The following is an 18,497-nucleotide window of genomic DNA, read 5'->3' on the forward strand; positions in this document are numbered from 1 at the left end:
CATTTGGATGTACTCCATAGAGAAATTTTTTTTAACCAGAACTTTCTACAAATTATATTCTAAATTTTATTCAAATTCAAAGTTGATTCTTTAAAACGTACTAAACGTGGTCTACTGGTAACTGATGGAAAGCAATGAACGGTTTCCTAAGACTTTAGATATTGACAGAAAACAGGTCCCCCACATGTGGTTGTACAGGTTGTTCACTGTACAAGAAAATGTAGCTTTTACTCTGTTTGCCACTCCATGCACCCAGGTTAGGGTTCCTTTTTCTATTTCAGATAAAGACAAAAGCTTATCGATCTGAACATCCAGGAGGCTGCATTTGTCTAGAGAGGGTGGCTTTTTCTAATATAAATAAAGTTGCCCGTGAACTATTCATAGGCCTTTGTATAAAAATTTTTATTTAATTAGTAAGTGAAACAATTACACTCAATCTCAAAAGTGAGTTTTGATTTGCATTAGGTGAGACTAAGCCTTACCAAAAACTACATAAAAAAAGGAAAATTTGGAAGGAATATCTTCTATGACAGCCTAACTTCCTAATGATGAGATACCATCATTTTCCCCTTACTAAGTCCTAGTAATCAAATTGTTAAGCAATTTTTTGTGGCTATTATATTTTTAGTATCTTTAAACCTCTTCAAATGGTCATGGATAAATGTGCCAACAGCTTACCTACATCCACGATAAGACTATTGAGAAAAACACACCCACCTTTTCACTCATGTTCACAAAAGTTAAAATAAAAAACTGAGCTAAGAAAATCTCTGTGGAGAAGAAAATTTCAAGAATGTTCCAGAATTTTCCAATTGAAGCATTAAAGTACATAATTTGACCTTATTTCCTTAGGTTATTGATGTGCTAGTGCTAATCTTATACTAGGTCAGGGTTAACCCCAAAGAATAAGCTACTGAGCCTTGCTAATATCTTTGTGGTACGTGTTAATAGCAGTCTGTCTGGCTTGTGACTCTGGTTTCCAAGTCTCAACTTCAAATAGTATTTTCTGTAATAAATACAGTCAAATGAGCATGGTACCCTATGCAAAATGCCTTTTCTTCATTAATTCAATTAATATTTATTGACTACCTACTATGTGAAGGCATTTGGAGGAAAAAGGTTTAGTGAAAGTTTATGTGTCCTCTCCTGGCACATGAAGAGATATCTAGCATCAAAGAGTGGGAAAGGCAGTTAGTTTCATCTATATCTCTTTGTGATAATTTCTTAGATTTAATGAGCTAGTCCTGGGATTTACTTTCTTCTATTTAAGTCATATTGAATATGTTTAAGGATATTTTAAAATATAGGAACCTATTATGTACTTGTTTGTCTTGAGAGTACTCGTAAGGAACAGAAAACCACAAGAGGTATATGACGTATGAACTCCAAAGCAGTATTTTACTATGAAAGCACGGAACCCTGCTGGCATATGTAATTTAATGTGCACCATGCCTCCCCTAATTCAATCAGGCTTCTACATCCCTTCTTTTATATTCCAATTGGATTCCATGTGCTAAAGCCATCAAGATTTTCAGGATGAAATGAGTGCTTGTATTAATCCTGCAATTTCCATTTAAAACACAGCATCGATTTGATTAATAAGGTTTGATGCTGAATAATTATATGGCAAATATGTAGGCTATAGGAAAACCACAGATGTGACCACCAGCAAAATCCTTGTGGGAGAAGGGGGTCAAAGGGAAGCAATGGCCATGACTGAGGTGATGAATTCTTTGGCTTTTCTTTTATGCAATTAACAAGCAGGGCTTCTATTAATTTGCCGCCCCCAGAGCCTTGACTGGTCAGATGCGTCTGGGTCAAGGGTCAGAGGGGCAGAGTAGGGGTCAGCATCACAGCAGCCCTTGAACAAAATGGGAAAACCAAAGAAATCCAAATGAAATGGCTGAGTATACATTCTGCACTATGGAGGGGAGGGGAGGGAGTGCATCTCTTTAATGTTAAGATTGCTGTTTTAGAATAATAAAAGTGTTCTCTGCACATTTAATTCAAAGTAATCAATCTAAGGTGCAGTGCTTGAGCATCCAATAAAAGAAAATCAATGTGGTCTCTACAAGGGAAGACAAACAATGCTCGCTTTTACTAAAGGGATTATAGGTTAACATTTATTCAGTGTATTGTAATCTGATGTCAAGTGGTATAAAATCAAGCCAACAATCCATTACTACCCGTTATAGGCTAGGTGCTGATCTCATGCAAATTGACTTTTCATAGAACTTATTAAATCATTTCTGTGTTCTTGCTATGAAGCATTTTTCTACAGTGGCTGAACTTCAATGAATTGTACTTCACATTGTGAATGAAGACATGTCAAAAAGACAAATACTTGTCATTTAAGTTTCTTAACACAAGTTTCTTATGTTTCCAGTCACTATTTAATTGTATAAAATACATATTATTTTATGTTCTTATTAAAACTAAAGTGACCAACATAGATTCTGAGGGGAGAGAGATGGAGGAATAGGTATAACATGAGGCATTTTGGGAACATTGGAATTGTCCTGAATGACATTGCAGTGACAGATCCAGGCCATTATACATTTTGTCAAAACCTATAAAATTGTGTAGTGCAAAGTGAAACTATAGTGTGAACTATAAACCGTGGTTAGTAGCAAAACTTCAATATGTGCTCATCAATTGTAACAAGTGTACCACACTAATGAAAGGTGTTGTTAATGTGGGACAGTGCATGTGGGGGGCGATGGTATATGGGAATCCCCTATATTTTCTATGTAACATTTATGTCATCTAAAGCTTCTTTAAAAAAATTAAAAAATAAACTAAGAATTTAGTCATGATACTCAACCTGGTTTTTTTTCTCCTAAATCCTTTCAGTGCACTACCGCAAATGTCATTGTACAAGTTCATCTATTTTTACAATATATTGAGATAAATTGGTAATGTGTTTCCAAATTTTAATAGAATTAAGATTTCTTTATAATTTGAGACATATTTCATGCTTTACCAGTACTTGTACGCTTATTATTTTGAGTCTAGTTACTTTAAAATCTGTATTTCACATTCAAGTCATTGTGTGAACAAGCTATCTTTCTGAATTGTAACCTTTTATAAAGAGATTATGTGGATTCTAAAAATTTCGAATTAATAATTGTTAGTATAGTATGGCATCCCCACACCTTGGCAAAAAGGATTTATGTGATTACTGCCCCCATCCCAAAATTAATATTTGAAGTATTAAAACAAGTTAGTGATCTCTCATTAAACATAATTTTAAAAATGGCTAGCAAATCTGTCAAAGTTAATGTTCTCTCAAAGCAATCATGTTTATTGTTGGAATTGTGGCCACTTTTAAGTGTGAGGAAAATCATTACCACATGTATGAAAATATTGGTGATATTTTGCAGATTGTATTACTCTGCAGCCTGGTGCCACTTCAAAACATTTCAGAATTGCTTGGTAGTAGAAAGGGAAATTGAATTTGACACTATTTTTATTATAAAAGCTAAGTTTAGTTTTACCACTCTTGCTTTGATAGACCTTTTAGCTTTTTATTTGTTTAGACATAGAAGTTTGCCTACTTTTTTAAGACCAAAAAATTATAGCCTATTATGTTAAATATTTACCGTAAAATTAAAGATATGTAAAAATGCATTGTATTTTAATCTATGCAAATATTAGTATTTCCAAGAATGCTGAAATTTGTAAATGATATCACAAAAATACCCCCTTTTCTTTCTTAAATATTGTGATTTTTTCCTGACATTTAGATGAAAATAGATTGTACTCTTCCTGATTCTGAATAATGATAGCAAAAGAAATGTAAACCATATTTGTTCTGCTATGCACTTTTGCTGTTATTGTCATGTTTTGCATTTTACATCACTTACTGACTTTTTTAAAGATCCACTGAAAGTACCTACAAAGTTTTTGGGACAAATTGGAACTAAAAATAAATCTAAAAAAGTAATTTTGGCCAATAAACCCAGAGTTCTAATACCAGCCACTAGTTTGCCTGTCCAAGTGATATTTTAGTCAAATTTGTCCCATTTACTTGAAGTACCCATAAAAGATGATATTGAAATCTTAAAATCTAACTTAATAGAATTTGATGCCACTATGTAACACAGCTTGGGTTAATTAGACATTTTTGTTCAAATGTTGAATTAACCCAAAAACAATAATTTCTTGATATTTAACTTTAAATTGAAAACCAAATGAAATAAGTATGTTGAAATGTAGTTATCATATACATATTGTGAATTAGAAGCCTGGATTCTCTCCAAGATGTGGAATTTCCAGGATTTTCCATGAGCCCTAATTTCTTGTCTCATTACCATTAATAAAATAAGGTAGAAAAACTTGCTCACTTCTCCTGGTCATAATTTGTTACTGTACTCCTCCTTCTACAGCAAAAAACAAAAAACAAAACAAAAACTGCTTTAAATTAAAAAAATGTAATCAGAAAAAATGCAAGTGGAAAAATTGATAACTTTTCATTTTTTATTTGTGAAACATTAGTTCACTCTAGGGGATCTAGATAACACAAAATCACTTCACAACCAGAAGATATGAACTTCAGGCTAACAGCAACGGCAAAAATAATTTCAAACTGCAGGAAAAACCACTTCATTTTGAGCACAATGTCTGAATGCCTTCCACTGGACTTTAAATAAAAAATGGAAAACATTTTAGCTAATATAGGAAAGCACTGAATATGTGGCACTGAGAGACATTTTTGATGTTTTTGCATTTTTGCGCAGAAGAAGCCATAAAAGGTTACCAATGGTGTATTGTAAAACCACAGATGAGAGTGAATTTTAGATAGATATTACCATTAAAGGTGATTGAATATCAAGGGTTTAGTAGTGCTTATTATACCTGTTGTTGGGAGACTTCAATTCATTATTGTAACAGAAAGAACACAGCATTGCTGCTGTCCAGGACATGCTTGTAGTATTGATTGGGTTTCTCCAAAGTCTTCTCTTAGGATGCAGAGTGCAGTCAAACATGCACAACATCACTCAGTTCCCCTGATTCTGTCATGTGCTCCCTGTACCTCAAACTAAAGCAGCCTAAGACACAGAAAAATGCTTCTTGATTTGAAATCAGACAAGGCTCTAAGCCTCACTCCAGGGGCTATGCAGATGTGGTGACCTTTCTTCCAGAGACCAGATTTTACACTCAAGTTGTCATTAAAGCTCATTTTTCCCTAGAGGTTCCCAGTCAACGTGTGCGCTCTCTCCACTAGGGTTAAAAGTCAGAGTGGCACCATGCCCACCACACAAACTAAGTGAAATGGAAGGTAAATAAACGGGGGGATGACCCTCCATCCTGAAAAAAAGCCATCACCACAGTCCAGGCAGATGCAGCCAGGTCTGGTCAGAATTGCACAACTACAGGAGAAACAGTTCTCCTATGTCTTAAGAAATGCATACCTCAAATTGGCATTTCCTCCTTTAAAATTTCAAGAACAGTAATAACTACTGACTCAGCCTGTGTGGATCTAGAAGCTCTGCAACTTTCTATAGGCTGTATCTATAGGCTTAAATTATTAATCTGATCATTTAAGACCAAAAAAAAACCAGGAAGTCTTTAGTGGCAAACACAAACTGGTTTGGGGACTTGAATTACCAGAATGACAGAGTAAGTGTAACATCACTAGAATTAGCTGAAAAAAGTTTTTGGTTGTTTTTCCTTTTTTCCCCCTTGCCTATGTAGGTTGCCAGAGGACAAAACAACCTTTTTTAAAAATGCCATGATCTCTCAAACTCATAATGCAGCTCAGTTTAGGGTTATCTCATGTTGGGAGTTAAATCATGTCACCACTGAAAGACATGTTCAGGTCCAACCCCTGGTCCTGTGGGATTGAGCCCATTTGTAAGGGACCTTTGAAGATGTTGCTAGTTAGGGTATGCCCAGACTGAACGAGGGCCTTAATCCAATATGGCTGAAGTCCTGATAAACAAAGGAAATTGCACAGCGAAAGAGAAGCCACAGGGAGCAGCCAGAAGCTGTAAGTCACAGGAACTCAGTATAGAAAGCAGAAGATGCTGTCATGTGCACTTGTGACAGAAAAGCCAAGGAACCCCAAAGATTGCTGGTCAGCCAGAAGATACTGAACACAAGGGAAATCAAACCTTCTAACCCCTGAAAACGTGAGCCAATAAATTCCTGGTGTTAAGCCAACCGATTGTACGGTATTTGATTTAGCAGCCAAGAAATGAAAACATCTCATAAATGAAATTTGGAAAGAGGAAATTTCTCTAATATCCTAAATGAATCAGCCTAATGTTGGGTGATATTCTTGACCTATTTATACATTATTTTTCCCCCTGCAGACCTATGTCAAGACTATGCCTCACTAAAGTAGAAGGCTTTCTGCTTAATTAAGTACCCCTTGATTTGTAATGCCAATGCAAAGAGCTCTGTTTTCTCCAAGTATTGCAAAAGAGGAGGAATGATCATAACTGAATTGCTTCATAAAAGCATTTCTTAAGACTTTAGGAAATTCCTTTATAGGGAAACTGAGAACTAGGCAAGGTATGTCTAAATTAAATCAAACCTGCAGAAATTAAATTAATAGCAATAACTGAATCTGGGATTTACTCCAATATCTAAATATGAGGTATAAACCTAGTATCTGGATTTGCCCTGACATTTTTAGTTTTCATCCACAGGTTTTGGATAATACTCTTACTTAAAATGGTTTTTCATGTCTGTGGTGGTTTAGAACTATACAGACCCCAGAAGATTATATTTTTAAAGCTAATCCATCCCTTGAGGTATGGACTCATTTTAAGTAGAATTTTTGATGAGACTACTTCAGTTAAGGTATGGCCCACCTCATTCAGGATGGGTCTTAATCCTTACTGGTGTCTTTTATAAATGGAATGAATACAGAGAGAGAGAGACAGGGCGGGGGGTGGTTGGGGGGTGGGTGGAGAAAGAGAACCCCAAGGGAATAAGAAGCTGAAAGCAACAAAACTCAACTCAGAAGAGAAGGGAGAGACCAGCAGATGCCACCATGTGCCTTGCCATGTTGCAGAGGAACCCAGGATGACTGGCATCCAGTCTTCAGGAAGAAAACATTACCTTAATGATGTTAATGTGGACATTTTCCTGGAGTCCAAATGTAAGCTAATAATTTCCCATTGTTTCACACCAACCCATTTCATCATATATGCTTTGAGCAGCCTAGGAAACTAAAACAATATATGTTTAAAGGTACAGATGTACTGCAGTGTATGTTGTAGTAGGAAGAATTGGATTGCTTATTAGAAGACCTGAGTTTCAGTTCCTGCTCTGTTATTTCCTGTTTGCTCTTGTGAAAGTCACTTGATCTTTTTGAACTTTTTATTTCTAACTTGCAAATTGAGGCTAATAACATTTGCTTTGAGTACATCTCAGGATTGTGCTGAGATTAAAATGACCTAATTCATATAAAAGTTATCAGAAAGCTATGAAGATCACACACACACACACACACACGCACACACATATTATCGGTGAAGACCTATTATGTCCTGGCTTTAACTGACATGAATTTTAATCCTTACCACAAACTCATTTTGCAGATGAGGAAGTTGAGACTCAAAAATGTTAAATAATTTCTTATTGCCATAAAATGAGTAAATACCTGAGCTAGGAATTCTAGAATTCTTTGCCAGGTTATTTTTACTCTGAAGACTGTATATAGTCCCTCACAGTTCAGTGATTAAGACTTATCACTATGTTGACTTCCAAAACCCCATCTGGAGGAGCTCATTTTGATATAAATATGCATTGCATGATGCCCCCAAGTTCATTATATAGTTCATAGTAATTCCCTGTGATAGTGTTAAGCTTTATGAAAATTGGGCAAGTGTTATAACTTGCATTTTACCATTTTAAAAATTAAAATAGTCTTAAGGTAAAAGGATTACCTCAAGCTATCACCATTTATAAGCTATAATAAGCAACAAAATCATGACTAGACTTCATATCTCATGACTATACATCTAGGAGCTCCAAAACTTACAGTTATCACATATTATTTTCTGCATCCATAATAATAGTTTACAAATTATTAGTACAAAGCTCACAATCACCCTAAATTCAGAAATTTGAAAATTCCAAATTTCATTTTGTCAAAATTGAACTTAAATTTTGCCTAAGAGTAGAAGACAACATAGCTACCTCCAGGAAATTTAGTCAAATTTTTGTTGTCTCAAACAGCAGTAAAAGAGTAAATACCATCTGACTGTCCCACATTTTTCTCTGGAACTTTCCTTCTTTTATTTTTACTCATTGGCATGAGATGACCTATGTGTGCTCGTAGTATCAGGTGAAGTTACCTGACCCAGAGCCATCTGTTTCACAATACCAAGAGATATTGACACCTGTTTGCACTGGCATCAGGGAAATAGCTTAACCAGCCTTGACTTTGGACCCTATCCTTGGACTCCACTAAATTTACAGCTTTCTCCTGAGGTTCTTCCATTGCCTCCGATGAGATATTCCATCATGTGCCTATTCTGTCCCTTTGGTCCCAATCAGCTTTCTTTTAGCTACTTCTCTGGATGCTTGGGAGCAAAATAAATATAGTACATCTTTTGCCTCAGGACTGCAGGACACTTGATCTTTCTTGGGTCTTCTTTCCCAAGATATACCCCATTGCTGACTCTCATTGGTTCATGAGACCTCTATATCAGGCTGGCTGCAACCCCAGACTTTCTCTTGAAGGAAAAATATATACCTTCTCTGCACTGGACCCCAGCAAGTCCAACAGATGTCATTATTATCAGATGATGCTCCTCCAGCAAGCCTTTTCGGTATTAATTGTATCAGTTAATTTTTAAAAATATAAAAAATATATAGATCGCATTACTTTTCAGGCATTTTTCAAGAAACACTACTATTAATAGCCTTGTTTTGTAGGTGGGTATATGAGATAAAGGGAGTCTAGTAATCTGCCTAGAATCACACAACTAGTAAGCAGCAAAAGTCTGTCTAGAGAGTCTTCCTCTCTACCTCTACCAAAGGCTGCCTTTTCAGTGTCAGCTATTATATGCTATTTCAATCTGCTATAGTGCCCAATAATGGCTAATACTTATTTAGAATTTATTATGAACCAGATCTTGTGCTAAGTGCTTAACAAAAAATGTCACATTAGTTTATTTAATCCTTACAATTGCCCCATTAGGTAAGCACGATTATCATTTCCAATTTACAGATATGAAATTTGAGATTTACGTCAGAAAATGAAAGTTCCACTTGACTTCTAGTCTAGTTCACAGATTCCTTCAAGAAAGTAATTATATATATTTTACTTGGCTCTGATATATATATAAATATAAATCTGAATTGTTGAAGGCATTCAGAACTGTGATAAATATTAATATTCTTGAAAACAAGACAAAGACAATTTCTTCACTATTCGTGGTAGCCTGCCCTATCAAGTAGAATTTCATTAATATGGTAGAAAATTAGAAATTAATGACGTACGGTAAGAGTGACCCACATGAAGTATATTAACTGCATCAGAGTAATGAAGACCTAAAAAAGATGTCATTTATAAAATTTACCCAAAGGATCTCAGAGATAAAAAGTATCTCATGTTTATTAATGCTTTGTTCTTATCTAGACTATTTGATCTCCCTAAGAGCTTCTGTCCTTGTGAGTATGGCTCTATTTACGTGTTAAGAAATACTGATGGCTCTTTCAGAGTGTGAAATGGTGAATCTGTTATACCATGTTCTAAAATATAACAGTACCAAGGTCAGGTATATAGTTTAATAATATTCAAATTGAATATAGTCAACATAGGTGGCTATAGTATAGACAGTTCTTCTTACTTAAATATATTTCAGTCATTACTTGGCACAAATTTTGTAAAAAGAAAATATAAAATCTTTGAAAATATGCCAGAAATTTTCATTAAAATACTTTTTCAATGTTTTATCATTTCTAAAATTTTGTGAAATTAAACTTGGTACCATTGATACCCTTCATTATTAAATTTCCTTCCCTAATACCTGAAGTAATTTTTCAAGAAGACTAAAATGCTTAAGGTATACTTAAATAAGGAAAATCGGCAAATTTAATATAAACAGGGATTTCATCTCCCGGCCAAGATAATGTAACAGGGACCATATTCAACACAAAGTGGATAATGGTTTTCAAGGTACTGGACATCAGACAACAAAGGACAATGCTTCCTGAGCAAAAAGAAACTGATGAGCTGAGTTCTTTGATTGCCACAGCTCACTACCTTAGAGAGTTACTGGCCTGTGGCATAGGGATGAAGAACCCAGGGGAAACTCATCAGACTCCCTGAGTTGAGGAGATGAAGCTGAGAGGGTAGGAAAAAGAAGGCACCTCAAGTTCGAAGGACTGAGTATCAGGAAAGAAAGAGTTGAACATAGAAAGAACCCCAGAGATCTGCAGAGAGTCTTCCATGAATATTCAGTTGAGTACTGAGCAACACATAAATCTGAGGAAGCTACACAGGATGAGGAAGGAACTAACCAAGAGGAAGAGAGATAACAGTGCCCAGCATGTCCACAGAGTCAGATTGCAAGAAGTTCAAGATTCACAAAGCATTAAACAGAGTATTTAGAAGGGTCTTTATTCAGTAATGAAGCAAAATAGCCCTAAAGTGGGCATTATTTTGGTTCTGCCTAATAAAGTTTAATGGTAAGATCCAAAAGGATCAATCTTTTTCTAAGTAAAAAGACTAAAAAATATTTATAAGAAACAAAAATAGACAGCACCCATCAAGTTAAATTAACAATGCCTATCATCCAATCAAAAATTACCAGACATTCAAAGAAGCAGGAAAATAAGAGCCATAATGAGGGAAAAATTAAATTAAATGAAATCAACCTAAAACTTTCAGCAGATGTTAAATTCAGCAGACAATGAAATTGACAGTTTATTATAACTGTATTGCATATGTTCAAAAAATTGGATAGAGATATAAATATATAAAGAAGATCCAAATCAGACTTACAGGATAAAAACTACCTTGTGTTAAGTGATAACTGAAAAATATAACAAATGGGATTAATGACAGATAATACATTGAAAATGAAAACATTCACCAAATTGAAGCCATAACAATAGAAACTATCCAAAATTAAACTTACAACAAAAAAGAATTAACTTCAAGTCAACTAATATAAATGTAATGGAGACCCTGAAGGATAATAAGGGACAAGATTTTACTAAGTGTTGACCAGAATGTATAGGAACTTTCACACACTGCTGATGGGAATGTAAAATGGAACAATCACTTTCGAAGGCATCTTGATAGTTTAATAAGTTAAATATAGCCTACCATATGACACATCTGATTCATAGGTATTAATTTGAGAGAAATGAGACTGTACGTGTACACAAAGCCAAGCACATATGTTCATAGCAACTTTATTTATAAAAGCCCCAAGATGGAAACAACTCAAATGTTCATCAACATGTGAATGAATGGAAAAAGAATTTATGGTATATCAATATGCAATACTACCCATAAAAATGAATGAAATATTGTTACATGCTACAACATAGATAAGTTTCAAAATAATTATGCCAGGCAAAAAGATCACCTGCTGTATTCCATTGATATAAAAAGAAATAATAACTACCATATAGTGACTAAAAATAGATCAATAGTTTCCTGGAACAGTTTGGGGGAGGAGGGAAGAATGGTTTCAGAAAGAGGGATTCCAAAGGTCATGAGGAAACTTTTAGGGATGATGAATAAGTCCATCATCTTGATTGTGGTAGGGGTTTCATGAGTGTATACATATGTGAAAGCTTCAAAATTTTCACAATAGATCTCTTCTACAAGATCATTGGGAATCACATCATGTGAGAAGACACTCCTGATAAGTTTTCCTTCCTTCACTTTCTCCGTCCTCCAGTTTATTTTTCACACTGCTTCCAGAGTTTCTGAAATAGAGCTCTGATCATCACTCCTTGATTCTATACCCTACCATGATTTTATAGTGTCTACAAAATAAAGTTCTTATGTGGAGTATATGCATCATTGTTCCTATCATGACTTCCTATACACTCTAAATTTTAGCTGCAAAGAACCTTGAAATACTTTTATTTATAATCACATATATATTGACATTTATGTTTTATAAAGATCATTCCTCTAGATGGAGAATGGACTGGAGAAGAAAAAAAATGAAAGAGTAACTGTAGTTCTTGTGAGATGATATCGACTTGAGGTAGTGTAATAACAGTAAGTCCTGACAGGAGCTCTCCATGGGATGCTCCGCATCTGCTTTTCTATCTAAGGAATAATCTTCAGAGCCCTACAGCAACATAACCTGATTTGTTATCCTTTCTCAACTGCCTAAAACAGATTCTTTTTTCCCATCATTATGCTACCTATCACTCTATACATATTTCTATCATAGTACCTATCTCAATTCAGAACAAGTATTTGTTACTTTGAGGACTTCTTGGAGGCTGGAATAAAGATACTCAATATATTGGTCAGGGTGACCTCAGGAAAAAGCATGTGTAACTCAAAATATGTAACTGGGTAGTGCCTCTGGGACTGTTAAGGAGTGTGGGTGTGTTCAGCTTGCTCTTCAGTCATTACCTGGGCATTACAAGTTGAAAGTTCAGAGCACACAGGTCAATCATGTCACGTGGTACTGGTAGTAGGAAGGAGAGACTAAGGTGTATGTTAGGAACCTGGGAACTGGTGCTAGCAAAGGTGAATTAGAAAGGGCTTTCAGTTATTATGGTCCCTTATGAACGGTGTGGACTGTAGAAGTCCTCCAGGATTTGTCTTTGTGGAATTTGAAGACCCTAGAGATGCAGAAGATGCAGTGCAAGTACTAGATGGGAAGGTGATATGTGGTTTAAGAGTGAGATCTTGTTTTGATAGACCATCTGCCCGATGTCCTTTTGATGCCAATGATAGATGCTATAAGCGTGGTGAAAGGGACATTATGTTTATGATTGTCATTGCTATAGCAGGCAGAGAAGGAGCAGGTTGCTGACTAGATCTGCATTTAAGATCCAGAGGAATCTTGCTCCAGCAGCAGGAGCAGAGGAGGGAGGTCAAGATCAGCATCTCCCTGGTGATCAAGATCTGTGTCGTCTCTTCATAGATTGAGTTCTGCTTCATTCAGAAGACCTAGGTCTGGTTCTATAAAAGGATTGAGGTATTTCCCATCTCTGTCAAGGTCAAGGTCAAGATCCAGGTCTATTTCACCACCAAGGAGCCTCCGATCAAAGTCCAGATGACCATCTCCAAAAAGAAGTGGTTCCCCATCAGAAAGTCCACACAGAAGTGCAAGTACTGAAAGAATAGACTGAAGTTCTCAAGTTCATCTTTTAGGAGAAAGTTATTTTGTTTACATTATCATAGGGGATTTGTGCTATATGTAAGGTACAACCTAGGAGTGGTATTTCAACAAACTAATCAAAGTAGATGTGGATTATTATGCTCTGTAAATTCACAGCAGTAAGGTAAATTTTTGTTGAATATATTAATGTCCTATGATCTGGGTTTTTATTTGGCACATTTAAATAACATGTTTCTAATTAGATTTTCAATTTGTGCTCTATATTAATACTTTTCGACTGGAAAAACTTCAGGGATCAAACTCATGAATTGTTGTAAACCATCTTCATATAGAAATACAAAGTTAGTGGTGTTGGTTAAGTCTTGAACATCATTAACTATTCTATACATACACACTTGGCCACCATCCTAGGGAAATATGTAAGTTTCATTTTGCCTTACTTGGTTTGGGTAAAATAATCTGATGTTGAGTTCCCCATAATAGCATGAACGCATAATGACAAGTCCTAAATTAAGAACTTTTTAGAGTTGGAATTAATAGATGTTGTCACATTAGTGATATCATCCTATTAGCCCCAAGGGACCACAGAGTTGCCTGACAGGACCTTAAGCAAAGAGCTTATCATAATAGATGTGTAAAAAGTAGTTGAACCTGATGCTAGAGAAACAATCTGACTCCTGAAGTCTATTGTGTAGTAACTAATTGAGGTTTTCTGGCCCTTAGGTAAGAAGGTAACAAAATTCTCCATTTGGGGGAGTTCTTAATGCACTTTTATTTCTTTCAATATCAGTCAACCAATTTCGTACTAAAGAGAGCATGTTGAAGGATCTTTCTGAATTTGGGACAAAACATCTTCATGTATACCAGTTTTGCAAAATTTTCTAATACAATTACTCTTCTTGAATTTGTCAAGTGGATTGCCTTACTTTGAGCAGTGGAGATCTGTTAATTTCCAAGATAGGTTTTTCAGTTTCTGATCACCAACATAATTTCTTTTATTTTGCCAGGCTGGTCAAAGTGAAGATGTTAATCAGAAATGTAATGTGATACTCCAGTTTTGTGAATTTCACCTATATTTAGCAACACTTCATGTAGCTAAGGTTTTTTTTGGTAGAACTCAAAATTTATAGCCAATCACTTCTTTATTCAGACTTTAATAAAGGTTTTAAGTATAAAAGGCACTAACAGTAATGAGAGGTTTCTGTTCAAACTTTTACCAGGTATTTTCTAAACTTGGTGCAAAAAAAAAAGGACTTAAGATGATTCAACTGGTGTCCCTTTTATGCTTTCCGCAAAATCATTGGATAGTATTGCACGGTGGGAATGCTGATCTCCCTCAAATTTATGGTGGTCTGAGTGATCACTAGTGTGTCGAAAGTTATTTGGATACTTTATTTTTTTGGAATTTTGACTTAACTGGCTCAACTTATATATATGGTTGGTATAAAGCTATGTGTATAATTGGCAGACTAAATCATCTTTTGCACTTAGCTTTAAAAATTTTTTTCTGTATTATATATAAAGATGTTTACTCAATAATAAATTTACAGAGATTGAAAAAAAAAGGTGATGGTTTAACCATGGATGCTTGACAAAGGACTGAACAGAGGTACATGAAACCAGGGGGGAAACCAGGTTTGGCAATCTTTAGTCACTTAGGCCTAAAGACCTGAGTGGGCAAGGGAAGGAAGCAGTTCTAAGAATCCTTCATAAGCCACAACCATAGTTTACCTACTAAAGTCTTCAGTAAAGAAATCCAGGTGTGCCTCTCCCTTGAGGATGCCCACACCCATGTCTCAGATGTTTACTTTTCCTTTCTCTCATTTCTCAATAAACTCTTTACTTGCTTGCTTACCTTAAAAAAAGAAAAAGAAAAGAAATCCAGCCACTGACAAACTGTAGCTCCATAGAAAGGGCATAGGGTAAATAAATACCTTGATACATGATCTCCTGGCCTTCCGAAGACAAGGAGACCAGCTGAGGCTGTCCACAGAGACTGGCCTCCTGGGCATAAGGCAGTCTGGAAAAGGTGGACAGTGGATCTGGTGCACAAATGTAAAATCTCCAGCAATTCCATACATAGACACTAAATGAGTGATTGAGTTCAGTGATGGAAACATGAATGAGAATCAAACATGGAAAGAGAACAGAAACTTAGGAGAGTTTTCATATGGATCTTATTGTCTGACTACAGAAGAACAAAGAAGATGGCGAAGAATTAAATTCCAAGAATCTGTAAGCTCTATGTCTGTGTTTCTTGAAGTGTTTTCTTAAGATTATCTGCATCAAAACCAACCAGAAAACATGTTAAAATGCAAATTCATGGGCACTACATCAGGCCTAGTGAATCAGAATCTCTGGAGTTAAGGCACACATTTTGAGCTATTGTGGCAGTTTGAGATTATTTATGAACCCTGAAAAAAGAAAAGGAATTATAAACTGACCTGTTCATCTGGGTATGATAACCTTTGATTGTATTAAACTCAAAGGTTTTAAGGTTACTTAATTAAATCAATTTAGGGCCTTTGATTTGACCATATAGATAAGGCTTGACTTGGGTTAATTCCTTCCACTCCCTTGGTGGACTCAAGAAGACCCACAGAAAGAGAGAGAGCCACACAGATGCCAGAGGAAGAAGGCTCAAACAGCTAAACCCCAGGAGGAGATGAGACATTTGCCTGATAGTTTGCAGCTGAAGGAAACAGAACAGCTGAGCATGTGATAAAGCCTGGAAGGAAATGAGCCATATGCCAGGTTGATGAGCCCTATGCCAGCCTACAACTGAAATTGGAAGAAGCTGGGCCCATAGAGGCTTAAGATGAAAAAGGAAGGAGAAACCAGGCAGAGATCGCCTGCCATCTTGCTCTAACATGTGGCAACTGACTCTGGTGAGAAAGCAGCCTTGGGTTGGACTCTTTAGAGCCTTGTAACTATAAGCATTTTACCCCAAATAAATACCATTTGTAAAAGCCAACAAATTTCTGGTATTTTGCATCAACACCCCTTTGACAGACTAATACAGTTATTAAGTACCCAGTTGATTCTGATGAATGGTTTTGTTTTTGTTTTGTTGTGTTTTGTTGTTGTTGTTGTTGTTTTGATCTAGTAACTGTTTAGTCATAAAACTTCAGAAAATTGTGGGCAATAGTCTCTGATTTATTACTCTACATTGGTTTTAACTTTCATGATCAACTATACTTTTTAGTTGAGGTGCTCATTTTAATCTGGAGATAATGTGAGACAAGTAAAATACTCATTGCAGAAAATTGCCAGGCTGTGAGCCCCTTAGAGATAAACTGTCACTGAATCAGAAGGAAATATGCATTGGAGGGGAGTATTTCTTTCCTCCTTCTTTTTCTGTGTAGAGTGTATCTCAGGGAAGCTTCAACTCCCCAGACCTTTGTCACAGGCAGGCAGCCTGGAACCAAATTTATTATTATGCATCATAATGCCAAAGGCTCCACAGCCCTTAGATTAGCAAAGCAAGCTCATTTCCAAGATGCTTAATGTTGGTAGCACTTCTTCAGGTAGTAGCAAATGGCCCCCAACAAACACGTTGTCAATTCAGGGCTGCCAAAAGCATCAAGTACCAACTTGAGGTTGAGTCCAGCTTCTAACCGAGAAGTGCCAGGGGCTTATTATGAGGTTGTGGGGAGACAAGGATGAAGGCACATATGGTAGGCCACATGTGTGAGCACTGAAGCAGTCAAACTGGAACATGGAGGAAATATCCAGCCTGGGAATTGGAGCTATGTGACTTAATCTCAGAATATCAGAGCATTTGTTTCTTTATTCTTTTTTGCCTGTGGAAATGAGAAAAGAGAGTGGGGGAAATATTTTTAACATAAGAAATAGCTTCTCCTAGTGATAACTGAAGCACCAATAAAATAATCCTTATCTATTAAACATATTTTAGTCAGGGATGTCCTTTTATTGTTATCTAAGTGGAGTATTTTGAGGACCTGTAGCATTAACTAGTACTCAGAAATATTTAAAAACTCTTTGGAGAAAACATGAACGAGATATAAGCGATCATAATCATAATATTAATACTGGTACATATTAAGTAGTCACTTAGTTCCAGAGGTACTAAGCACTTTGAATATATCATTTAATTGTTTTATCAACCTTATGACAAACTATGACTCGAATTTTCTGATTTTACAGATGAAGAAACTGAGACTTACTGAAATTTTGGCTTAAATTCCCAAGATCTTATAATTTGGATGTGGTATAGTTGGAATTCTAATTTTACAACTACATAGCCTGTTTTTGGTAAAAATAACCATTCAATACCATTTAATATTTATCCACTTTAAGCTCCTAAAGGTCAGCAAAATTTTAGAAATATTTATAGTGCCTTTTGAATAAACAAAGTAATAAATATAGTGTTATATATATGAAAGATATAGGGATAAATCTCTAGGTTTTGGAATCAGATCAATGCCCAAATAATGATTCTGGTTTATTAGTTAAATAGATTTGGCCATCTCTGAGTCTCAATTTTTATTTGCCAAGCAATATAATTATGAGTTGGCATAATGTGCATTGAAAGCCTAAGCCAGTGAAAATACTCATTAAATAGTGGTCATTCTTATAATGGATAATGTAGTCTTCATACTAAAACCCAAAGGCCCATTTTTAAAAGGTGTTGCATGCACTTTTATTCACTAATCAGTCTACTTATATATTGTCTTTCAAAAAAATGCTTTATATTTTTGGATCTAGGAGGGTCAATCTTGCAGCAAAATTATTTTTCAGCTTACAATATAAGATGCCAAATTGTGATTTCACATCTTACCTTCAGATTAAAGTATATTTATACCACTTGATTATGATTCTTAAATCTGAAGTCACAATTCAAGATCATAGTGGAGAAGCAGCTATGAAAAATGATGATTATATATAAGACATAGTTGTGTTCGTAGGTGGCTTTAAGTGGAGTGAAGATGTAGTTAGAACTGGAGACATCAAAGGACTGTGAAATGAGAATGTGGGTCATGAAGCAATGGGAAGATGATGTCAAAAAGTAAAAAGGAGAGAAAGAGTATGATTAAGTTCCTAAAACCACCAGAAGAAGATAAGGGTCTGTTGGATTAGGTAGACAAGAGCAATAAAGATAAAGAAAAGAGGTTGCCGAATTTCTGAAGGTACTGAGAAAAAGTTTAGAAGCAAGAGGAAGCAAGGAACATGCCAATTCTAGCACAG

At 35.6% G+C, this 18,497-nt stretch overlaps 1 pseudogene; it reads left to right on the forward strand.

Moving 5' to 3' along the window:
• Nucleotides 1-13,363, forward strand: part of LOC101440232 (serine/arginine-rich splicing factor 7 pseudogene) — a 62,831-nt pseudogene extending 49,468 nt beyond the window's left edge.
• The last annotated feature ends 5,134 nt before the right edge of the window (nt 13,364-18,497 follow it).

This window comes from Dasypus novemcinctus, chromosome 2 (genome assembly GCF_030445035.2).
Source record: "Dasypus novemcinctus isolate mDasNov1 chromosome 2, mDasNov1.1.hap2, whole genome shotgun sequence".
Taxonomy (NCBI): domain Eukaryota; kingdom Metazoa; phylum Chordata; class Mammalia; order Cingulata; family Dasypodidae; genus Dasypus; species Dasypus novemcinctus.